This window comes from Rhinopithecus bieti, unplaced genomic scaffold, assembly GCF_001698545.2.
Source record: "Rhinopithecus bieti isolate Rb0 unplaced genomic scaffold, ASM169854v2 scaffold_34489, whole genome shotgun sequence".
Lineage (NCBI taxonomy): Eukaryota > Metazoa > Chordata > Mammalia > Primates > Cercopithecidae > Rhinopithecus > Rhinopithecus bieti.
In genome coordinates, this window is record NW_016815128.1 from 180,785 (window position 1) to 208,290 (window position 27,506).

Genomic DNA, 27,506 nt, shown 5'->3' on the forward strand with positions numbered 1-27,506 from the left:
TAAATCATGCCCTTTCACATTTCATGGGAATCTCCACTACCATTCCAATATCTAACTTTTTTGATTTATTGTAAAATGAAGGAATCTTTATTCCTGGATTTATTCAGCACTGATTTTCAGCTTCTACTGAATTCTGTCACCAGCTCACTTCAGGCGACTGCTCCTCTTTCTTGGTCACTGTGTGTTGACCTAAATGTGGAACATAACCCCTTTACCTTCAATTCTACAAAGCACTACTCATTGCAACCCACTATGTATAGTGGATTTTTACAAAAATTCAGGGTAATGACCGGTGATTATGGTGCACAAAGCCCAACAAAGCACAAGAAGGGGAAAATTTTACAATTAAATTTTAGCTAGACCGAATAGTTTTTGTTTGTTTTGTTTGAAGACAAGGTCCTGCTTTGTCCTCCAGCCTCCACAGGCTAGAGTGCGGAAGCATAATCACAGCTCACTGCACCTCAACTTCCCAGGCTCAAGTCATCCTCCCACCTCAGCCTCCTGAGTAGGTGGGACCACAGGTGCACACCACCACACCCGTGGTTAGATCTATTCTTAAAGCTTTCAATAACCTTGCTATCCTACCAGTACCTCCCCTAGAAATGAGTAGACCCACGCAGACATGTGCTAATACACGCCCTGAGGCATCTGCACATTCACCGTTTTCTTCTTAAGTTCTAACTTGTTTCTATTTTGCTGAGCGTTTTCTTTTACGTTGGACTTTTTTCTTTTCAACCTCACTTACCCTCAGTAGAATGTAAGCTCCAAATGTTCCAGGGGTTTTCAGTCTGATGCATTCTCTGTTAAAGCTCTAAGATTTAGATCAGAGGTCAGCAAAGTGCAGCCTACAGGTAGTATTTGGCTTGTTACCTGTTTTTGCATGAGCTTTGAGCTAAGAGGAGCTTTTATATTTCACATGACTAAAAAATTATTTCAAACGAATAACGTTGTAAGGCACGTGGAAAGTACATAAAGGTAAAAATGTTAACCTTCATGAGTATAGCATGTTTGTGCTACATTCCATTTGTATGGAATTCTGCGGCTGCTTTTGTGCTATAATGGCAGAATAATAGCAACAGAGAGCTTGTATTTACTGTTTATCCCTTTACAGAAAACATTGCCAACTCCCAAATTAGAGGGTTTCCTGTTATATAGGCATTAAAACAATATTTTTAGCATTATATCCAAAAAGGACTTACCACTGCTAAATTGAAGATTTCACCCTATGTCCATGAATAATCACTTAATACTCACTGAATGTCAGTATCACTGAATGTCAGTATCTTCAGCTAAAACCTAGAGGAAGAGTTCTGTCTTGTCAAAATAAAAAAGTCGTGAGACTCAAATGAGATGTAAATAAAGTTCTTTGAAATCTGACAAACTTGTAAATTTACATGTTAACAGAGAGTGGCAGGAAAAGGGGTAAATTGAGATATTAGACAACATCTGAAGTGTTACACAGTTGCAGATCCCTTTATAACTCATTGAAAATGGCAAGGAATGAATCTCCACAAGTCAACTCCTCTCCGACCTCCAACTTTACAAGCATCATATGATTGTATTGATATAATAATATAAATAGGCTGGGCATGATGGCTCATGCCTGTAATCCCAGCACTTTGGGAGGCCGAGGCAGACGGATCATGAAGACAGGAGATCGAGACCATCCTGGCTAACAGGGTGAAACTCCGTCTCTACTAAATAATACAAAAAATTAGCTAGGCGTGGTGGTGGGCTCCTGTAGTCCCAGCCACCTGGGAGGCTGAGGCAGGAGAATGGTGTGAACCCGGGGGTTCACACCAATGGTGGAACTTGCAGTGAGCCGAGATTGCGGCACTGCACTCCAGCCTGGGCAACAGAGCGAGATTCCATCTCAAAAATAATATAATATAATATAATATAATATAATATAATATAATATAATTAATACAAATAAAAGCAAAGAATAAAGCCCAAGTTTTTATGGAAAAGTGATCCCTAGTCATCTAACGGACTGTCTAAGCATCAAGACAGTGAAGAAGAAAGAAAGAAGACTCATGTGCAATGCACTTGAGCTCACCAATAAATCTTAAACCTCAGTTTTCTCATCTGCTAAATGATACATTTTTCCTTTCCCTCATCATATTGTTTTGAAACTTTGGAGAGAGATTGCAAGCAGTCACGTTCTACATATTTTCCCCATTAACCAGCCCAAGTTTTATGGAAAAGTGATCCCTAGTCATCTAACGGACTGTCTAAGCATCAAGACAGTGAAGAAGAAAGAAAGAAGACTCATGTGCAATGCACTTGAGCTCACCAATAAATCTTAAACCTCAGTTTTCTCATCTGCTAAATGATACATTTTCCTTTCCCTCATCATATTGTTTTGAAACTTTGGAGAGAGATTGCAAGCAGTCACGTTCTACATATTTTCCCCATTAACCAGCACACAGTAGGTGCATGCTGATTAAATAAAGTTTTATGGTTCTGAAAGGAGTTTTAGAATGGAAACTTTTATCTGCCAAAATATGTATGCCAAAGACACGTGTTGCTTGAAGCCAGCCTCAAATGTCCTAGACTCTTCTAAAAGGTAAAGTTCAAAAAGAATATTATTAAATTCTACAAAACAATTCAAAACCCCAAAACAGATGAAAGTGTCATTGTGATTAACCAACAGTACACATTTTAATGCTTTTGAAATAAACCAGGGTGAGCACCTTGCATTCCCATCAGCAGAGTGAGCGGTCGGGAATATTGCACATTAATGTGAGTTACAGTGTCTGGGAGTCATTCTTTCCAAAAATGTATTAACAATTCTCACTCCCTCTCCAGGGAGATTGCCATGGAACTCTTTCAGGGTGCTTATTTCAGAAACCTGAAGCCTAGATCAGCTCCATATGATTAAAATAAAGTGGACGAGGAAGGCAAGATTTCAAATCATTAACCCAGCCACCTCCTAAAATGTCGCAAAGATGATCTAGGTTAGTCATGTCCTCTCAGACTTTGGAATGTTTCTGAACAAGCTGGGAGAACTTGGCAACAATAAGGATGAATACAGCTCATTAGGGACACAGACTATCTACTGCTGCCTTTCCAAAAATCTTCCTACCTCTCTGATTCTCTTTGTATTTTTCTTTGACTTCATTTGTTAATTCATTCATTTATTTATGCAAAAACATCATTTTCTATGACTTATATTCGATTCTGAATATTTACGTATAAACAAAATAAACATGGTCATTGTCTTCGAGTTGTACATAGCACATAGGGCCTACCTCTTTGATTTTGAGTTTCTACTAATGACTACCCTTTATTCTGATGTCCACTGTTAGCTTTCTGAGGCCCATGTCCGCAAGAGGCCAGATGAATTCAAAGAAAGATTCATAGTTCCCTTGGGACTCTGAACATTTTTCCATTTGTTTCACTGCAAATTATTTTATTTTGTACTGGTTTAGTCCAGAACTATTCATGACAAACTCTTCTGTGTACTTGCACCATTTTAGGTTCTGAAGATAACATATCCTGAAAGAATTACAAATACGATGAGGGAGACTGAAAATAAATAATACTGATATATGATACAGTCTAAAGTGATTCACACAAAATACAATTATCTAGATGTAATTAAATGTTGATTTTATGGATAGGGTGATTCATCGACTGTCATGTACTGAGGATGAAGTCACAGAAAATCTCTTTAGAAAAGAGAAATATTAGAAACACTACATCTTCTCCCACATAGAAAAAGAGGGTCATTGCTGCACTGGGTTCCTTCAAAATTCATATATTAATCTTTTTTTTTCAATTTTTGTTTAATTTTTTTATTAAAAGTAAGTATTTCTTTTCTGTTTGAAAAGGGGCGTTTTGCATATTTATTTATTTAATCTTTTATTTCCATAGGTTTTTGGGGAACGGGTGGTGTTTGGTTACATGAGTAAGTTCTTTAGTGGTGATTTGTGAGATTTTGGTGCACCCATCACCAGAGCAATATACACTGTAATACACTGTACCCAATTTGTAGTCTTTTATCCCTCACCTCCCTCCAGCTATGAAGATGTAAAGCCATATATTAAATTTTTAACCTCTAGCACCTCAGAATGCAACTGTATTTGGAAATATGTTCCTTAAAGATGTACTTATGTTAATATGAAGTCACTATGAGGTGGATTAGATAGGATGGGCATAACCTCCCTTAAAGGGGAACAAACTTGCCAAATAGATGGAGAGGAAAAACTGCCCAACAGTGCACAAACCACACCGTGGGCTTATGGTTAGAGTATCCTGCAGCAAGGAGGTAGAAGAGCAGAAGGGGAAATCTCCAAATTCACGAAAGTACAGAAACCCATGATTAATGTCCTTGGGTTGACCTGTTGCTCATTATAATAGTAAAACACACACCCCTGGGTGGAGACTTAAGATGCCGATGTGACATGCGATGTATGTACTGGCGTGTACATCAATAGCACATGTGCATCCGGAGGACGACCCAGAACACGCTTAATAGCAACAATCCTTCCCACCCACTTTATAAATAATCTCATAAGCGTCCCATAAAGGGACACTCCCCAGTGTCAGTCAGTGCCATCTTAACCTTTCAGCAGCCTGCTCTGACCAACTCTCAGAGTACACTTTCCCTTTGCAGTAAATTCTCTTGTTTACTTTTATTTTGGATTCACTCTCAAATTCTTTTGTGCAGTGAAGTCAAGAACCTGAACCAGCCCACTGGCTACAACTAGGGTGGTCCCTAATCCAATATGCCTCAGAAGAAGAGAAAATTTAAACTGACACACAGGAAAGCAATCCCACATGGAGCCACAGGCAGCAGACAGCCAGCTGTAAGCCAAGGTGGCCAGAGCACAGCTTGGTTTTATACATTTTAGGGCGACATGAGACATCAATCAACACATGTAAAATGAACATCGGTTTGGTCAAAAAAGGTGGGACAACCCAAAGCAAAAGCAGGACAACTGAAGCAGGAGGAGGCTTCTAGATCACAGGTAGGTGAGAGACACATGGTTGTATTCTTATTTATTTATTTAATTTTTATTATACTGTAAGTTCTAGGGTACATGTGCACAACATGCAGGTTTCTTACATATGTATACATGTGCCATGTCGGTGTGCTGCACCCATTAACTCGTCATTTACATTAGGTATATCTCCTAATGCTATCCCTCTTCGCTCCTCCCATCCCAGGACAGGCCCTGGTATGTGATGTTCCCCTTCCTGTGTCCAAGTGTTCTCATTGTTCAGTTCCCACCTATGAGTAAGAACATGCGATGTTTGGTTGTCTGTTCTTGCAATAGTTTGCTGAGAATGATGGTTTCCAGCTGCATCCATGTCCCTACAAAGGACATGAACTCATCCGTTTTTATGGCTGCATAGTATTCCACAGTGTATATGTGCCACATTTTCTTAATCCAATCTGTCATTGATGGACATTTGAGTTGGTTCCAAGTCTTTGCTATTGTGAATAGTGCTGCGGTAAACATATACATGTATGTGTCTTTATAGCAGCATGATTTATAATCCTTTGGGTATATACCCAGTAATGAGATGGCTGGGTCAAATGGTATTTCTAGTTCTAGATCTTTGAGGAATCGCCACACTGTCTTCTACAGTGGTTGAACTAGTTTACAGTCCCACCAACAGTGTAAAAGTATTCCTATTTCTCCACATTCTCTCAACACCCTGTTGTTTCCTGACTTTTTAATGATCACCATTGTAACTGGTGTGAGATGGTATCTCATTGTGGTTTTGATTTGCATTTCTCTGATGACTAGTGATGATGAGCATTTTTTCACGTGTCTGTTGGCTGCATAAATGTCTTCTTTTGAGAATTGTCTGTTCATATCCTTTGCCCACTTTTTGATGGGGTTGTTTTTTTCTTGTAAATTTGTTTGAGCTCTTTGTAGGTTCTGGTTGTATTCTTTTGAGTTTCTGATTAGCCTTTCCAAAGAAGGCAATAAGATATGCATTTATCTCAGTGAGCAGAGAGATATCTTTGAATAGTATGGGAGGCAGGTTTGCCCTAAACAGTTCCCAACTTGAATTTTCCTGTTAGCTCAGTGATTTTCAGAGCCCAAGATATTTTCCTTTCACAAAACCAACCCTCATGACAGCTTGGTCTTTGACACCTAAACTTCAGAATTGTGAGGCAATAAATTTATATTGTGAAAGCCACCCAGTCTGTGATAATTTGTTACAGTGACTCTAGCAAAATACGGGGAAGAATGGAACAGGGTCTCATCCCCTACTCTGTGAAGCCTTGTCCTGCGAGGCCCACCTTCATTGCTTTCGCTATAAGACTCCTGAGCTGCTGCTGTTTTTCCCTTATTTTTATTCTGTTAGTGCTGACACTGTTTTTTCCTGCCATATTATGTTTACCATGTTGACACTGAACTCTATTCTGAAATTATTTGTGGAGCAGGGAAAAGAAACAGTGTCTCAAGACCCCCCAGAATTCTGATTTTGCCACTTACTCAGTGACACTAATTGAATCTCTTCACAATTTTGAGCTTCCCTGGCTGTACTGGTCCACAGAGATACTGCCCAACTTACTAGATGGTTGTCAGGAATAAATACAAGACTACAAGCCCAAGTGTCCAATAGAGTAAGCACTTAACATATTTATACTCTTGAATATGTTGATTCTAAATATCCTGGGGCAGCTTGTTCCAATTTAATGAAACTGAGTTGTGGAAAAAATATCTATGTTGAGTCCAAACCTTACACAGGTACCTTTTACTCTTGAATGTAAGTTCTGCTGAACGAGCCGAGGCACAATATTTCTCTGTGGAGTCAGAAAGTAAATTAAGTAACTGTTTTCTCCTTGGTGCTTTGTTTTCATCTTTCTCTTCCAGTTGTTGAGTGTGATGCTCCACTGATTTTAGAACGACCAAGGCAATTTAGAGGATCAACACTGAGAAATACGGGAGAGCAGAGACAGCCTAGATTGTTCATAGGGTCGATGCTGAGTCTATGTTTTTGAAAATCTAGAAGGATCTGGGTAGAAAATCAAAGGCCTTGTACAGAACCAGATGAAAAGTGGAAGGTCAGACAGAGGAAGGTGAGAAATGGCCAGTGAAACCACAGTGAAGCAAAACCAGACACAGTTCTAGAGATGTTTGTATATTAGTCTGTTTTCACGCTGCTGATAAAGACATATCCAAGACTGGGTAATTTATAAAGAAAAAGAGGTTTAATGAACTCACAGTTCCACCTGGCTGGGAGGCTTCACAATCATGGTGGAAGGCAAAAGCCACATCTCACATGGGGGCAGGCAAAAAGGAAAATGAGAGTCAAACCAAAGAGGTTTTCCCTTGTGTAACCATCAGATCTCCTGAGACTTATTCACTAGCACGAGAACAGTATGGGGGAAACCACCTCCATGATTCAATTATCTCCTAGGTTGTGGGTTTCTCCCACAACCTATAGAAACTATGGGAGCTATAGTTCAAGATGAGATTTGGGTGGGGATATAGAGCCAAACCATATCAGTTTGTCAACATTACCACTGGCTTTTTCTTCACATCCTCTAATAAAAAGCATAACTTTTCATATTCCCAAGGTAATATTTACCCATTTAAAATATTAGATTCCATTAAATAGAATAAATTTTAAAATACCTATAATTTCATCATAGAGAAAGTAGCGCTACCAGCTCTTTGCAGTCTTTTTAGCCTATATATATAAATTATTGGTTTAATTCCTGAAATGTTATCATGTTGTGTAGAGTCATTTGTAGCATACTATTTGGTACTTGAAAATTGAAAAAATAAAATAAACATCTCCACATGTCCATGCATACTTAACCTTACCTGGGAAACTGAAATTTATTTATATTTTTAGTTGCTCTGCAAATTGGTAGACTCTTTCTACAAGATCACTTGTTAATGCAGGAAAAGCTTAAAGTGACTTGGCCCTTTGACACAGTATGGTCTTACTGATGCTTTAATTTGGACTTTTTTGACAAGAATTTAAAAGAATATATTTTACATATTTCATGGCTATTTCCATTTATTATTAATCAAGTGAAATATTAATATACATTTTCTCATTTTTTCTATTATGTATTTAAAATAATTCCTCACTGATTTTTTTACATATTAAAAATATTGATCCATTATCTGTAATATATTTTGACAATTTATTCTTTACCTTTTGATTTTGTAATGTTGGACAATAATACATTCAAGTCCTTTCATAGATTGATGAAAGAATCTAGACCCTTCTCATTAGGAAAAAAAAAGTGGGTTTGCAGGATATTGAAAATTAAACAAGAGGAAAAAATTGAAAGAAAAAAATAAAGGAAGGAACAAAATACAAGAAGGAATAAATCCCAATGTAGATCAGGACAACCTTATTTTATGCTATCATTTCTTGACGTTTGGACATAAATGTAGACAGTATTTATCAAAAGACAAGAAAAAGATAAATTTCAAGTCAATTTCTTCTTGAAGCTCAATATGCATTTAAATGGTTTGACTAACCTTTGAATTCACTAAATGAATTAATTGAATTATGTGGTTTCAACCAATGGAGCTTCTAGTCATTCGTCTCCACAAGAGTTTGAAAGTATTGAGCCCTTTTACCAGAGGTCAAATGGTGATAGCCTCTGGGATCAATTAGTAGGCCAGCTAATTAGGTGTGATTAATCAGCTCTGAACCATGAATTGTTCTTGTGTAAGTGTTGTCTCTTTAGCATATGAGCTTTGCTGACTAGCTGGGCTACTTCTGATGGACTGTATACAAAGATAGGCTTTGCCCATATATAGAAATTATGTCCCATGAAGGAGATGGAAGAAAATAGCTAGTCTGGAAGCAGCATGTCATATCTGTCATTTTCACTTTTTTTGCAACATGCCTAACTCCTATAAATATATTTGGGCCGTCTTGTGTTGAGCATGATAATAATGTTTGTGCTAAAAATAGGAACTTAGTCTATGATTCTGTTTTCACTTAAGAGAAAGTAAGTATAGATGAAAGATAATGAGCATGGAATCTGAACAGTCTTGGTCCAACTCCTGACTCTATCATTTACCCTGACTCTTAGCTAATCATTTTTATAATACTTTTTCTGAGGCTTATCAATTGTACACAAGCTCTAGATGTTCCACTAAGCCTTCTTCTAACTCCATTTCCCTAAATAGGGCTAATTTTCAGGTAGTCAAAAATAACCAACTAAAAAATAATTGCCATGGTTTAGGAGTGACTTTGTTTCCCCTGGGGCTTACTAAGCTATTTTTGCCTTCAGTGATTTAAAATGATGTCGAGGAGAAACCACTCAGCCTCAGGAAGAACAATAGAAAATCACCAATCACTGACACTTGGTCTTTGAGATGTCAATTCAAAGTCATCTCCAGTAAGTTCCATCTATTTATCTTTGTTTTGTTGCCTTTGTTTTGGGTTTTTGGTCATGAACTCTTCACCTATGCCAATGCCTAGAAGAGTGATTTTTTTGATGTTATCTTCTAAAATTTTTATGGTTTCAGGTCTTAAATTTAAGGTTTTGATAAATCTTGAGTTGATTTTTATATAAGATGAGAGATGGGGATCCAGTTTCATTCTTCTACATGTGGAGTGTCAATTATCCTATGCATCCAACAAAGGACTAATATTCAGAATCTACGAGAAACTCAAACAAATCAGCAAGACAAAACAAATAATCCCATCAAAAGTAGGCTAAGGACATGAATAGACAATTCTCAAGATATGCAACAACAAACGTTTAAAAATAACATCGCTAATTATTAGGGAAATGCAAATCGAATGGATAATGCAATACCACCTTACTCCTGCAAGAATCGCCATACTTTAAAAATAAAGCAATAATATATGTTGGCATAGACGTGGTGAAAAGGGAACACTTTTACACTGCTGGTGGGAACGTAAACTAGTACAACTACTATGGAAAACGCCGTGGAGATTCCTTAAAGTACTAAAAGTAGAACTACCATTTGATCCAGAAATCCCACTACTGAGTATCTACCCAGAGGAAAAGAGGTCATTATATTAAAAAGACACTTGCATGCACATGTTTGTAGTAGCACAATTTGCAATTACAAAAATATGGAACCAGGCTAAATGCTCATCAACCAACAAGTGGACAACAAAAATGTGGTAGGCCCAGGTCCGGCGGCTCATGCCTGTAATCCCAGCACTTTGGGGGGCCAAGGCAGGTGGATCACCTGAGGTCAGGAGTTTGAGACCAGTCTGGACAATATGGCAAAACCTTTTCTTTACTAAAAATACAAAAATTAGCCAGGCATGGTGGTGCATGCCTGTAGTCCCTGCTACTCAGGAGGCTGAGGCAGGAGAATTGTTTGAACCTGGGAGACGGAAGTTGCAGTGTGCCAAGATCATGCCACTGTACTCCAGCCTGGGAGCTTGGGTGACAGAGTGAGACTCCACCTCAAAAAGAAAAAAGTAAAAAATCATGTGGTACATATATACCATGGAATACTACTTAGCCATAAAAAGAAATAAAATAAGGATGAAGTTGGGGACAACTATTCTAACTGAAGTAACTCAGGTATTAAAAAGCAAACATTGTATGTTCTCATTTACCAGTGAGAGCTAAGCTATGAAGACACAAAGGCATAAGAATGATGCAATGGAATTTGGGGACTCAGGAGGGAGGGCAGGAGGGGGTTAAGGGATAAAGGACTATACGTTGGGTGCAGTATACACTGCTCGGGTTATGTGGGTGGACCAAAATCTCAGAAATCACTACTGAAGAACTTATCCATGTAACTAAATACCACCTGTTCCCCAAAAGCTATTGAAATAAAAATAAAAAATAAATGAAAAACAAACTCATCACCAATGCAGGAGCTTTTCTGATGATCCCCATTACCTTGCTTCTTCCAAGTAGTAAATTTAGAGACCTGCCTTTATCTGGTATTTGCCCTTGGCTGTGACACTCTTTCATCACCCCCCATATGCACAATCAGTTGCTAAGTTCTATTGACTCAACCTTCTAAAATCTCTGGAATCCACTTGTCTCGTTTCTCAGGACCCCACCACCACCACCCCTGCACCTTACGGGTAATATTATACTCATTATACTCACTTATATTATTGCAACAGCCTGTTTTCTCTGCCCCAATATTTGTGTCCTCACATCTATTCTCACTATTTCCCAACTAGGGAGATTTCTACTAAAGTAAATACCAGATGATGTTACTTTTTCCTAAAGAAGTTACCCATTACACAAAGAGTAGAATCCCATCACCCTAGCAAATCTTCAGTCCTGTAGTGTGATTCAACCAACTTACATTTTCTGCAAATTGACCTTCGTAATACATCATATGTGAAATCACGCATCTTGCAGTTCTCCAGTCCATCAGTTCTATGTCCTTATAAAGAATGGCTGCTAGCTTGTGTACTGGTCTTTCAGGACCTTCTTCTATGAAGTTTCCACCAGTTACATTAGGTGTCATTTCTCCCAGCTCCAGTGACATTCAATCATACCTCTATTTTTAGGGCTTATGCTGGAATGTGGTTGTCAAATGATGTAAAAAAAATCTTCAGAAAAGGGATCACATTTTTATTCCTGTGTCTCCAACTGAGCACACTGTCTGCTTATATTAAGTGTACAGAACAGGTGTATTGAACATGTGAATCAATCCATGAATGGATTTTTTATTTTCCTCCTTTGATTCTCAATTGCCTTTGACTTACTGTTGTCTCACCATGAGATGTTGCTTAGGATGCTGATCTCTACATATGCCTCTCTCTCTGGTAGCATGGCAAAATTCTAAGGACTTTTATTTCAATTATTTTCATATTCTTTATAATATATTCACAATATATGACACATAGTAGGAACTCTAAAAATTTGTTGAGTAATCCATAGATCCATTGATTTATTTATTTACTTGTTTACTAATGGAATATTTTGAATACCCATGGCCCACTGTATTAACCCATGTTTCCTAGAAATGGAGCCCATGGCAAAAACTTGCATGTTCACTCTGTATTTGTGAATACAACCCCAGGAAAGTGAGCGAGTCAGGGAGGAATGGAGAATAAATAAAATGATGTACGTTTCTGAGATGCTCACAGATTCCACACAAGCACAACTGATGGCAAAGCCTCACAGAACATCTTCAGAGATTATTATATATGTATGTATAAAATGTTTGTATTATGTATTTGTGTATGTGTGTTTGTTTGTGTGTATTTACCCCAATATAAATGTAGAAATTTGGTGTGAATATAGATTACAAGTGTGTTACACCAAAGAGAATGGAGCACAATATTAATCCGGGACACATTCATTGATATGGAGTCACTTAGTAGAAATTCTGGATTTCATATGTTAATTTATGTGGCAGTAAATGGCTTGAAAATTCACTTGTTCAAAGAAGCAAAACTTCCTTGGCATGATGTGAATGAAGGAATCTATTATCTGCAAAAGATAAAAATGTTCTAGTTGATTTACCATATGCAATCTGAACCTTCACCTCTTCACTATATTCTTCCAGACAACCCAGGAGACATTCTTTTTACTGAGACATAGAAAACACATTAGAGTGTAGAGCACCTTCATTTTTGAAATGCTCTGCTATGATTTAAATGTTTTTGTCTCCTCCAAAATTCATGTTGAAACTTAATCCTCAATCAAACAATCCTCCGGTATTGGGAGGTGTGGCCTTTGGAAGGTGATTGAGCCACGAGTGTTCCACCCTCATGAATGGTATTAGGTGTCCTTACAGGTGAGCTTGACAGAGGGAATTCATCTTTTTTTTTTTCTCTGCCCATTCAGTCTCTTTTGAGGTGTAAGAACACAGCATTCTTCCCCTCTGACATGCCGTCTTGGACACAGACCCAGCTCTCACCCAACACCAAACCTGCTTGTGCCTTGATCTTGGTCTTACAACTTCCAGAACTGCGAGAAATACACTTCTGTTTGCTATAAATTACCCTGTCTTAGGCATTCTGTTATTGCTCCACAAATGGACTAAGGTGCTTCCCTTTATTGGGTCACATTTACCAGACAAGATGGTTCCATTAAGATAGATTCATCTAATTTCAGTGGGGATGATGGGATACCAGGCTGGGAAAGATGAGGTGGCAGCACTAAACCCCTAAAACCAAGGTAGGCACAGTTAGTGTAAAACCAGCAGGAAAACACTGGTGAATCGCTGTGTCTTTGATCACTGTTTCCCTATAAATGAAATAGATAGCCTACTGGAGTATCACTTTATGTTTATAGCACAAGGCTTTCTAGGTCTGGAAGCCAAAAACCTGACTCAAAGTTGCACCAGTGTAGACTCATAGCCCTTTGCAAGTTTTTAATCTAAGCTGGTTCAAAGACTTGATCATATCAAGAAAATATCCCCTAGCAGTTTCACAGTGTGTAATGTTAAATAATCTTGCAAGCCTTTCCTGTAGGGACCTGAAGCCATTTTCTAGCGTGGCTACAATGGGGAAACAACTAAATAGGGGTTGAAAATTGACCCTAATTCCTGGGAACCCAAAATGCTAGTTTAGCTGACCAAAGAGGATACTTATTGCAATCATATGATAAATGAAATATTAGCTTAAGTTAAAATTGCAGGATCTCGGTGACTTTATTATATCAATATATGGTTATATTCCCAATTCCTAAATTAATAATTGGCACAGAAATGCTTGGAAAACTGTAGAATCCCCATTTTGGCTTTCTCACCTATTGGGTAGTGGCCCTTACAGTAGGAAGGGGTAAGAAAAAGATTCTGTAGCTTTCTCTTTATAGTAATGTTAATTATGGTAATGCATGTTAATCTAGGAGCAATATTTTATTTTCATGGAAATTGCAGAGGATGAAATACTTGAAATATGCAAGGTTATAAAAACATATGATATTCTCACTTAATTTGCGTCTTTTGCCTGTGCAAAAGTTGAATGTGTCTTGAAAAAGACTTTAGCATCAATATACCCAAGTTATGAATCCAATCGCTGCTGATATTACATATGCATTATAATTGGTAAGCAAATCAAAATAGTCTCCTTCAAAATGCAGCTGTTGGCCGAATGGTTTTTCTCCCTTTGCAATTTTCTTTTCTTTTTTTTTTCTGAGGCGGAGTCTGGCGCTCTGTCGCCCAGGCTGGAGTGCAGTGGCCGGATCTCAGCTCACTGCAAGCTCCGCCTCCCGGGTTTACGTCATTCTCCTGCCTCAGCGTCCCGAGTAGCTAGGACTACAGGCGCCTGCCACCTCGCCCGGCTAGTGTTTTTGTAATTTTAGTGGAGACGGCGTTTCACCATGTTAGCCAAGATGGTCTCGATCTCCTGACCTCGTGATCCGCCCGTCTCGGCCTCCCAAAGTGCTGGGATTACAGGCTTGAGCCACCGCGCCCGGCCTTCTCCCTTTGCAATTTTCAAGGAGCATCAGAAGCAGTCTGATAGTATATACCAGATCTAACAGTATACCTTTCAGAATCTTGTTGCAGGGCTGGACCAACTCTTCTTTTCTCTGCCTAATATAGTCTGCGGAGTTATTGACCATTCTGACATTCCAAGATCATCATACCCATCCTCCACATGTATGCTACTATGGATCCGATGAGCAGAATTATACTAAATGCCTAGGTAGTACTTACAAGAACCAGAGAAACAGAGAATTTGAACAAAATTTCAAGGATCCACTACTTCAGTGAAATTCCTAGAGGTCGAATAGTCAAGAGCATGTAAAGATAGCTCTTCAAAGGTAATAGGCAAGTTGCTGCCTTTTGTACCATCTACCTCAAAAATGAAAACAAAAAGGATGCACAAGTCTTATTACACCTTTTTTTCTGGATTTTGAGGCAGCACATAACATATTTAAGTATGTTTCCGTGGCCAATCTTTAGAGTCACCCATAGACTTACCAGACATCAGTTATAAACAGAATAAGAGAAGGCTCTGTACCAAGTCCAAGCTTCAGTGCAAGCTTTTCTCCTAACTGGACCTTAAGATCCAGCAAAGCGAATGGTACCCAAAGTGTTTGTGTTTTGGTAGAGGTGGTATATTTAACCTCTCGAAAGAACCGATAGGAAAATCACACAGCAAACCTCTATGGTTTCTAATAAATCCATGCCATCTTCTATGGATAACTATTTACATTTTATACACAGCCCTTGGCTTGCTACTGGGTCATAGTAGAGGCTGAATACTTAATATGGGACATCAGATGGCCATATAAGCAGAGTTTCCTATCATGCTGTGGTTGTTATTTGACTCACCAAGCCATAAAGTTGAGTGTATGAAAAAAAAATTGTCAAGGGGAAAATAGTGCACAGGAAATTAGACTTGAGCTGGTCTAAAGGGCACAAGAAAATTATTTGCACAGATAAAGTCAGCTCCTTCAAAACAGATTACCACAACATTACGTGTTCTCATTTAATTTATGCTTATGTGACCTGGTGTGAAAAAACTCAGGCTTGTTTTACTGATGGTTCAGCCCAATATTCTAGCACAAACATGAATAACTGCAGACCAACAACCCTAATTCAGAGTTTCCCAGTTTTGACAACCTCCCCAGGAGACAGAATTTCAAGTGATACATTAGATTATCTATTTTGTCTAGACAGAGATATAACCATAAATATAAATTTGCATGGATTCTTAAGCAGTTGATAACTTGAAATTGCTTGAACACATTGGATCCTATTCATTACGGAGGAACAGAGACAAATCCTATTTCCTACAGAAGTCTTTGGGTAAGCTATGTTACTCAGGCCTAGTATTGATGGGAATAATTAGAATCCTAGTTGTTATCTCAGAGCTGTGCCTTTGTATCAGCTGGGATAAGTCACATTTACATTGGGTTGCCTCAATGTTGACTAATGTAGTCCCTGCAGAATTGGTCACCACGGTGGTGGTGGGGGCTTAACAAGAGTCCAAAGAGGACCTTGGGCAGGAGAAGCCGAGGAGATAAACTCTGATTTGGATGAAGGGAATAAAGTTATGTGATAGAGTGTATCTGAAACTTTCAGGAAAAGTGAAAATATTAATAGGTTTTTCTTCTTATGGCTAACTCTCTCTTGCAAACTTTGATCAGCTATCCCTGTTGGTATGCTTTCTCTCTCTCTTCCTTCCTTCCATTTGTAGCTAGTACTGTGATATCAGATTTTTTTTTTTTTCTTTTCTTTTCTTTTCCTAGTGAGGTAATCTCGATCTACTTGAAAGACTATCGAAAATTAGGATGGGAAACCAACATATACAAACTTAGAAGTAGGATCCATAGACCAGATTTGTTCTAAGATTTAACATTTTGTCTTCTTTTATTTACTACCATCCTAAGAAAATAAAATTCTGAACCTGTCTGTTGAAGATTGAGATGTGAGTCTCAATCTTGAGAATATGTAGAATAACCCCAACAATCAGGCAGCCTGACTTGATTCTCATCAGGGCCAAGGAGGCTTCTGTTTCATTCAGCTCTCCAGGATTACAGACCAAATAAAAATATAGGGGTGAATCCAGAAGTAATAAAAACTACGAAAAAGGAGAATCACGTGTATGTCTCTTCTGAGTTTAACAACCAAGGAATTGGAGATTAAAACTCCTAACGAAATAGCTTTAAAAAATAGATGTAACAAAGACATACTTATGTGTCATGCACAGTGATAGGGACACCAACATGATGAGATATAGTTCATTTTCTTTGTGCTCAAGAAAGTGATAAACACTGTATACATGAGAATAAAATACATGATTACAAAAGCATAAAAAGGGGTATAATAGCATTTTGTGGAAATGCAGATGGAGAATATATCATCTGTTGTAGACAATTGCTATTTTTTTGCCTACCCAGTCTCTGTTTTCTTTTCCGGTGATATCGCTCCGATTTCCTTTTGAAAACACATATTCCCTCCATTCTCAATCCACATGTGTTCATTGCCCTTATCCAAGCTCCTGGGTGGTTATGTGATTCAAGTTGAACCCATGAGAGTTCATAATAAGATTTGTCTGCGCTTCAGAAAAGAGAAACACTCTTTCTTTCTCCTCTCTCCTTTTTTATTTATTTATTTATTTTTTTATTTTTCTTCTTATAGTGAAGAAAGTTCTAAGGACTATTGAAACTGCTGACAACCAGTTTTTTCACCATATAGAAAGATCCTACCTATACAATATGGCTTCTACTTTGGCAAGGCAAGGACCTAGTTGGAGAAAGAGAAACAGAGACCATGTCTTTGCAGCCCTTAGATCTAGCCATGACTGAAGTTATATTTAACTTGGAAATTTTCAGCTGTGTGAGCTAACAATAACACTGTTTTGTTTATTCCACTTTCTGTTTGGTGTATTAGTAACATTTCAAAAAAACAATCAATACATACTTCAAACAATAAAACCATTATCTTTCATTCTACCTGTGTATCAAAATTAACTGGAAAAGAAAATAGTAATGATAATTATTATAATGAAATACACATATCTGGATCTTATTCATGCAGACTGACTCTGCAGTTCCAAAGTGCAACACACTTTCTTTCAGTCTCACGCCTAAGCTTCAACAGGCCTTGTGTATTTCTTTTATCTCTGTTGTTCTTCTGCCTTCAGTATAATAACAGGTACATGATAGCCTTTGGGAGAGGTTGGACATCTGGAACAGAGCTGAGTCAGCCTGGTTATCTCAGTTGAGACTTTAGACATTTGAGAAAGACCAACCAAGATAAGAAAAGCTGCCTGCTTAACCTGCAGCTAACCAAAGATGGATGAGTAAATTCTGCCAAGCCCAACTTAGATCTATCAAACCACCATGCTGACCCATATATTTTTAAGAAAAAATAAGTAACATTATTTTAAGCCACTAGGTTCTGGGGTATTTTGTTATGCAGCAATAGCTAACTGATACACTCAGACACATTTCCACAACTTGCATAAGTTATATATCTCAGACTCATGACTTAGTTCTATGGTACCAGAGCCCATGGGCTTTTCCAACCTACTAGTACTGTGGTTATTCTCTGCTGTGCCTTTTATTCATGAATTTTTAAGGACATAATCTTTCTGTGAAGTATAGAACCCTGAGGTTTATTTCCCTTTTCAATGGAGATTATCTAATTTCCTTTCAAAGTCTTTTCTTAACCTCATCAGCACTTGTCATCTGTGCTTACCATATCAAGTAGTTCTGTGTTACTTGTGCAATTCCACTATGCAGGTCAGAGATGAGCATCCCTGAAATAAATATGCTGCCAAGAGAGTTTATCTGTCAAGAGAGGTTTGCTCCAAGTTTCTGAAATACAAGGAGACATCCCGATTTAAAAACAACAGATATGCTGTGTGGGTATGCTCAGGAAACTCTTGGTTGACTCAGAGAGCTATTTATGCAGTATACTATTTTTTGTAACTATTTATAATTTAGTGGCAAAATGGGAGGAAGGGAAAGGATTTAAAAGTTTTGAGCTCTTCTATTGTACCAAAATATGTACATGTACTATTTTATTGTCACAAAAACCTTATGAAATATGTATTATTCACATGTCCTAAAGTTAAAAAAATTTAGTTTAGTAAAAGTTAAATATTGTATTAGAGTTCTCCAGACAAACATGACCAACAGGAGATAGATAGATCGATAGATCGATAGATTGATAGATCGATAGATAACTAGATAGATAGATAGATAGATAGATAGATAGATAGAGATAATTTATAACGACTCTCAAAATTATGTAGGCTGGGAAGTCCCACACTGTGTCTTCTATAAGGTGGAGAACCAGGGAAGCCAGTAGCATGGCTTAGTCTAAGTCTGAAGCCTGAGAACCAGGTAATGTAACTCTCAGTCAGAAGCTAAAGGCCTGCAAACCTGGAGGGCCATTGGTGCACATCCCAGAGTCCAAAGGCTGGAGAACTTGGAGTACATCTGCTATCTAAGGGCAGGAGAAGATAGATTTCCCAGCTTCAGAAAAGAGAGCAAATTTGCCTTCCTGCTCTTTTGTTCTACCCAGGCCTCCTGTGGACTGGTTCATGCCTGCCCACATTAGATACGGGTGGAACTCCCTTAGTCCACTGATTCAAATCCCAGTCTTTTCCAGCAACTTCTTTCCAGACAAACCCCGAAATAATGTTTGCCCAGCTGTCTGGGTATCTCTTAGTCTAGTCAAATTGACAACTACAATTAATCATTGCAAATATCATATAAAATATTCAGCTTGTACATAAATAAAGCTGGGGTTTGAAGCATAGTTCTTTACATTGCATGGCAGTATAAAATCCAAATTTTGGTATGATTAAGACTAACAGAATAAGTAAGTCACACTTCTAACTAGTTTTATGACCTTGGAACAACCTGATGTCACCATTTTTTTTCATTTTCATTTTTTATTTTACTTTAAGTTCTGGGATACATGTGCTGAACATGCTGGTTTGTTACATAGGATATAACAATTTTTCTCATCTGTTAAGTGAAGAAAGAACTGGCCCAATTTATTTTAGGCTTAAAACTGCTTTATCCAATAATATCAACAATACCATTGAAAGAGATACATTCACAGTCCCCAGTGACGCAAATTCAAATTTCAAATAATTTATTTTCATTTTTAAAAACTATAAAATTTAATCCTCTTTACTTTTTCCTGTGGTATTTCCACACCCACCATTGTTTGCAACAAAATGGAATAGTTGTTTAGCATTTCCAGAACAGACGTAATCAGAAGGAAAAAGGCTAGTACTGAGGCACAACATCTCTCTTCAAACACATTTTTTATCTGGAATGTGATGTATGTGTCCCTGAAGGGCAGGGAATAGCTGATATCTACTAAAAGGCAAGCAACTAATCTTAAAGGTGATTTTCAAAAGTCTTTGTTGTGGTATAGTGAAATATTTTCTCAGGCTTCATCATTACTTAATATTGCAAAATACCATGTGTGAGAAGAAATTACAAAATCCCTTATATTCAATCTTAGCTAGATGCCCATAGATTATTATTCATTATTTAATCAGTGGCTTTCCTGCTTGACTTTATATGTGCTCTGCACTGCATTTAGAGAGTGGACTTCAACATTTAGATTTAGACCCATGTCTCCCCTTACCCAAGCCTGTGACCTTGGGCAAATTGTTTCCTATCCAATTTGGACACAGAATGGGGAACATCACACATCAAGGCCTGTCGTGGGATGGGGGGAGAAGGGAGGGATAAGCATTAGGAGATATACCTAATGTAAATGATGAATTAATGGGTGCAGCACACCAACATGGTACATGCATACATATGTAACAAACCTACACGCAGTGCACATGTACCCTAGAACTTAAAGGTGCTAGTAGTAAGACCTATCGAAAGGTGTTGCAGCCAAAGAGGTAAATAAATATAAACGGTTTGGCATAGAGCAGATGGTACATGCTCAACTGAGTCTGCTTGATTGCTCATCTTTGGGAGAGAGAGTCAAGTGGAAGTGAGTTTAGATCCAAGTTATATCTTCTACTTCCTATGGCAAACTCAGCAGCTCATTTCTCTGTTTTGATATAATGTCTTCATTTGCAAGATGGGTTGTTAAATTCTCTACAGTTATTCTGAGAATTAGAAACCATACATATACATACTGAGTTTTAGAACTTGGATGGCCCAAAGGATGTGATGGAATGATAATAATAAAAAGGTACCTCTAATAATTAGATCCTCTAGTGTAGCAATACCTTCATTTCTGAGTCTTGAGGCTACAAACTTAGAAGATTTTCCTACAGAGAAACTTCACTGGAATCAGTGCAGCATTCACTTTTAAATATTACAACAAAGCAGCACACAGGGCTGACTTCATTGCACTAGCTTTCAAAACAATTAGGCATAATGCTAAATCAGGGTAAAACTACATTTCTGAATTTATCTACAGTGTAATGAACAACATCTGCATCTGCAGGGGAACAATTTACACTGTTCTGTAAAACACAACACGGTAGTGATTAGATTCTCTTCCATCCCTTATATAATATTTCTTTATTATTTGGTAAATCTTTCTTTTTATGAGTCGTGCCGGCACTAGTAGGAGCCTTTGCTGTTCTACTAAGTACTTCATTTCATAAAGGAAGACTCTGAGGAGTGGAGCACTATGTTACCGCCCCAAGGTTTCCCAGGTAGAATGGAGCAAAATTGAGGCCAGAATGTGGGAAGTATGGCTGATTAACATCCCTCTCGTTGCATCACACACTTCCTGGACTCTCAAGTTTGGAGGGGATCTAAAAACATATCTCGTGCTTTCTTATTTTCAGTTCATGAATCTCCTCTGGATTACCAACAAAAGTGGCCATGAAGCTTTTTCTTTTCTTTTTTTTTTTTTTATTGTTATACTTTAAGTTCTAGGGTACATGTGCACAGCGTGCAGTTTTGTTACATATGTATGCATGTGCTATGTCGGTGTGCTGCACCCATTAACTCGTCATTTACATTAGGTATATCTCCTAACGCTATCCCTCCCTTCTCCCCCCATCCCACGACAGGCCCTGGTGTGTGATGTTCCCCATTCTGTGTCCAAGTGTTCTCATTCTTCAATCCCCACCTATGAGGGAGAACATGCAGTGTTTGGTTTCCTGTTCTTGCAATAGTTTGCTGAGAATGATGGTTTCCAGCTTTGTCCATGTCCCTACAAAGGACATGAACTCATCCTTTTCTTANATTACCAACAAAAGTGGCCATGAAGCTTTTTCTTTTCTTTTTTTTTTTTTATTGTTATACTTTAAGTTCTAGGGTACATGTGCACAGCGTGCAGTTTTGTTACATATGTATGCATGTGCTATGTCGGTGTGCTGCACCCATTAACTCGTCATTTACATTAGGTATATCTCCTAACGCTATCCCTCCCTTCTCCCCCCATCCCACGACAGGCCCTGGTGTGTGATGTTCCCCATTCTGTGTCCAAGTGTTCTCATTCTTCAATCCCCACCTATGAGGGAGAACATGCAGTGTTTGGTTTCCTGTTCTTGCAATAGTTTGCTGAGAATGATGGTTTCCAGCTTTGTCCATGTCCCTACAAAGGACATGAACTCATCCTTTTCTTATGGCTGCATAGTATTCCATGGTGTATATGTGCCACATTTTCTTAATCCAGTCTCTCATTGATGGACATTTGGGTTGGTTCCAAGTCTTTGCTATTGTGAATAGTGCCACAATAAACATATGCGTGCATGTGTCTTTATAGCAGCATGATTTATAATCCTTTGGGTATATACCCAGTAACACATGAAAAAATGCTCATCACTGGCCACCAGAGAAATGCAAATCAAAACCACAATGAGATACCATCTCACACCAGTTACAATGGCGATCATGAAAAAGTCAGGAAACAACAGGTGCTGGAGAGGATGTGAAGACTTTTCTTAACTGTCTTCAGTGAGCCAAAATGTACTACCTCTGGAGCTAGACTTCCAGTATTAACAGAAAATGAACGTGTGCTAGTAACAGAGCTTTATCAGAAGCAGAAACAAAACTGGGCTCCTCAGAATCCCAGAATCCGCTTCAGATATTCAGACTCCTAACTGTTGTTATATAAAGATTTGATAAGGAAGCTGAAAGACAAATAGATTTAGTAAAGCAACACTTCTACATTAGTGAAAGCCATGAAAAGTTTTATTAAAAAATTGAAAATCCAAACACATAAATGTATATTAAATTTAAACTAAAATATTTTAGTTTAAGTATATTAAAATGCCTTTGGTAGAGTTTAGTTTACTATTTGAATTATTAGGTTCATCATATTTCAATTAGAGTAATTTAGAATCTAAAATATACCTGGCACTCTGCTATGGGCTTTATAAATGGCATCTCATTTACAATATTTATCTCATCCAAACCTGGAAAAGAAAAGTCACTTTTTAATTGTCCTCATATCTGGGATGATGTAATAAATGTACCAGTAGTCTCAAACTTGAGCATGCGTCAGAATCACTTGGAGAGTTGCTAAAATAGATTGCTGGGCACCACTCCCAGAGTTTCTGATTCAGTGGGATGTGGGTGGGGTCAGGGAACTTGCATTTCTAGTAAGTTCCTAGGTGATGCTGATGCTTTTGGTCCAGAGTCCAGGGTTTCAAAACTGCCACTGTGAGTCATAAGCTTTCAATACAAAAAAGAGTAATAAAAGTTCATCTAATTCAGTTTACCAGCTAGGTAATGTTGAGCAAATTAATTTTGCAGAAGCTCACTTTTATTATTTGCAAAATAAAAATAATATTTCCATTTGAATTTGTTTTAGATGATTGCCAGAGAAATATCACTTTCAAGACAATTATTATTATTTTTTTGCTTTCCTTCTCCTCTTTTGAAATCAGAAATTACGTATGTATGCCATCGAACACAGACGATGCAAAGTCTTTGTTGTTAATATTTTAGCAGTGTGAAGTACAGGGAAAAGCAAGTACTTAGAATCAGATTTAGGTTCAAATGCTGTTTCTACCTTCATTACTTTGGCTGCATTAAATACCGTCTATTAGCTGCAATAACCCTCATCCCCCACCCACGACTTAGGGATAATTTGGCACTTCTGCTAGCTTCAGCCAAAAGAACCTTTCCACCTGAATGCCTGAGAGGCATCTCAAGCTCAGTGAAAACTAACCTCATTGCCTTTCTCCTAAAGTCTTGATTTTAGTAGGTTACAACAAAATACATCCTGATATGTAATCTAGAAATTTTGAGGTGACAATTGGTTCTTCTACCTCAGCCATATTTATCCAGTTGAACTTTTGCAATTTCCTTCTAAATCTTTCTCAAACAATTCACATTCTTTTCAAGTCTTTGTTCTGATATTCACAGGTCTCTCACTGAGTCCATTGCAAGAGCCATTGAAGTTGAGAGTTGTCATTGTTTGAGACAATCCAACATGCAAATCCCTCTTATGCGTTTAGAGAATCCTCCTATTCTTAACCAGTAAGCTCCAGGTAAGCTGTTTCCCATCTTGCCTTACTGATGGGTCCCAGGATCTACTAATTAGGTGCTCCCAACTTGATCAGAAACTAGGAACACCAAGAAGCAAAAGCCCTGCCAGACTAATTCTAGTAAGGAAAGTAGTAGCAGTGGCCTCAACTACTTCCTAGAGGAATGGTTATCTGTGGTTGTAGTGGAAGATTCTATGCTAAGTATCTAAGATGGTACAGGACCCAGTTCTGCCATGATAGTGACCAAATCTCTGTGTTTTCCTGGAATTGATGGGGCTGCAAGGACATGGGATTCTCAGTTTTAAATCTAAAGACAGTCATGGCAAACTAGGATGAGAGACTGGAGGATATGGGTATCCTTTGTTCTTGACTGCTGACACTCAAGCCTAAGTCTCTGAATCTTCCAGAAATGTGTTAGATACTTTAGGATCCTTTAATAAGTACATTTTCTGCTTATATTTACCAAATATTTTGTTGTTTGCAATTAAGAATGTGGACCAGTGTCACTTCCTACTTTGCTCCCGACCTTCAGATAAGTCCTTTCTGTGTGCTTCTGTCAGAACAGTCTCTGTAGCACCCACACTTGTCCAGGTGGACCCTAAATCCAAGAGATAACCACCCCTCACTTACTGACTCGCACCCACATTTCACAGCATTGCCAGGTGGAGATGTGCAGATGCAGCTTGCCTTTCCAGCCTCATCTCTCATGAGCAGGGACTACCCTTCCATTGTGTGAGTCTTGTCTTGTTGATTGAGTCTTTGTAGGATTTTCTATTAAAGGGTGGAAGTTGTTGCATGAGTTGATTTATAGATTTTTTTCCTTGAATTGTACTAGTTATGCTTGGATGTGTATTAAATTTTGAAAAATTCATAGCATGGAAAATTTAAAAGCAGGATTTCTTGTGTTTACACCTGGACTCCCACTTCTTGTAGCACAGCAAGCATTTGCAGTATCATGGCAACAAATAAATAAATAATTATCTAAAACAATGCCCATTCATATTTAGGATTTTTAAAAGTAGGTTCATTTAGCAGCTCATTCCTTAGGGGTGTATTCCTCTACTGAAGACACACAATGGAAGGGAAAAAAAAAGGAAAGAATAAAGCCTATTTGAAAACAGGACAACAAGAGATTTTTAAATAAGTAAAGACAAAGGAAGCATGCTCCCTGGGTTCCAAATGACTCTTCAATTATAAAACATGCCACTGGCTTTGAAAACCACAGCTAAGGGATATTGTGCCACAGTTGCACCTCAGGGTTTTGAGTGGTTTGATACCATTATCATTTGAAACATGGTGACTTTGTATTCACACGTACAGTGCATACATTTCTAAGTTCAGGCTACACAAATTAACAAATAGAAACATTTTTGGAAACAACAGGTTTTCCTTTGTGATTTGATCCCCAAGTTAATGGGTTTGCTTTGTGGTTTCTTGGTTATCAATTGGCTGATCAATACATTACTTGTTAACTAAATGATCATGTTATATCTCTGTTGTACGTGCTTAGAGAGTTTGTTGGAAAATCATTGATCAGAATCACTTTTCTTTAGAGAAGCCTATGGTTATTCTTATATAAAGTGCAGTATTATGGAAGAAAACTATATTTTAAAGTCAAATAGACCCTGATTCAATTGTAGATTAGTGACCCAGAGGTTTTATGTCTTTAGATAACTTATTTAGTTTCTGTAAGTTTGTTTTTTCCATCTGTAACTTGTTGGTTATGAAGAAGATTCATAAAGCTATCCATTTTAGGTTAAGTTTGCACAGTGGTATAGAACCTAGTATATGCGTGATAACTATTTTTTTCCGCACCCTAAGAAGTAAGGAATAAATCAGTGATTAAGAGATTTTATTGAACAGCTACTATTTCATCTGATTTCTTTGTTCATCTCTTTATTCAATCATCTGATGTAATCAATTGGTTATAGAGTCCAAAGATGAGTAAATGTCAAAAGGAGAACACAGTCCAATGGAAGAATCAGACGATTATAATGTTTTGGGATAAGGTGTGTTATGTGCTAGTAGAGCATGATATGAGACTGCTTAGGCCCCTCAGGAAGCCAAATCACTCAATGGTTAAGGGCCAGTTAAATGTGGTTTTTGAAAAAGAAGAGAGAAGAGAAGTAAGAGAATGGAAGTTTGTGAAAGAAGAGAACCTTGTACCCAGCCAGGACAAGTGGCATGAATGTGTAAGAAGGCCAAAAGAAAGAGTAAATGAGAGAGAATTGAGAAGAAACAAGATGAAAGAGACAGTTTAGAGAAGTTCAATATACATTAAATGTATAATGTATATTATAATGTGAGACTCTTATAACTATGCTTTCTGGTTTTGGCCCAGGACCTTTATTTTCTTTCAGGAACAATTATCCATTTCTTTAGAAAATATTTTCTCATAGATGTTCCATATATGGTCTAAATGAGAGCTGATATTTTGTTAATAATATTACAGTTACTATACTTGTGATTGGTTTAGGTTGCAAGATTGCATGTTTCCTAAATCTGGCAAATTAATACCCTTAAGAAATAGTATAGTGAGGTGGTTAGGAACAAGTAATGTGGTTAGTAATACAAGTGCCCACTTGTCAGAAATGCAGGCAAATTGTTTAACCTTATGTCTTGATTTCTTTATTGGTCAAATGGGGAAAATAATATCTATCTTCTAAATTTACAGTAAACATTAAAGGAATAAACATAGACAAGGACTGACCCTAACAGTGCCTATCACTGCCACCACCATCACTGACCCTCCAGAAGCCTGAGGACCAGACCATCTGTTGTCTCCATTCCTAGTAAAGCCCCCCAGCAATCCCACCAACATAAGCCACTCAAGAACTCTGAAAATGATTAAAGCTGAAGAAATAATACAAAGACTAGACTACTGCATCACCCCAAAGCCAAAGACAAAGCACTCAACTCATCTGACTTTATAAATGCATCTCTATGGGAACACATGGACACAGAGAGGGAAACAACAGACATTAGGACATACTGTAGGGTGGAGTATGGAAGGAGGGAGAGGACTAGGAAAAGTAACTAATAGGTACTAGGCTTAATAACTGGGAGATGAAATAATCTGTACAATAAACCCCTATGACACAAATTTACCTGTATAAACCTACACAGGTATCCCTGAACTGAAATAAAAGTTAAATAAAAATAAATAGACATACTCAAGGAAAGAAGCACATGCCCATAGAAACAAGTCTTTCCCTGTGAAAGCTACCCCATAAAATTGGAAGAAGTGACTGTTACACAAGATCACAGATACCAACATGGGGACACAAGAAATGTGAAAAAGCAAGAAAACACGATACTGCCAAAAGAACCCAATAGTTCTCTAGCAATAGACCTTGGAGAAGACAACATCTATAAAATGCCAGAAAACAAATTCAAAATAATGATTTTAAAGAAACTCTATGAGAGAGTAGAGAACATAGATTTATAGTATTTAAAAGTTCAGAAAAATAAATCATAATCTGAATGCAAAATTTAAGAAAGAGATAGATACTATAAAAAAAGAACAAAAGAGATATCTTACAACTGAATAATTCAATAAAAGAAATACACAATATACTTGTGATCGTTAATATCAGGTGTCAACTTGATTGGATTGGAAGATGCCTAAGTAGCTGGTAAAGTATTGGTTCTGGGAGTGTCTGTGAGGGTGTTTCCAAAGGGATTGACATTTGAGTCAGTGA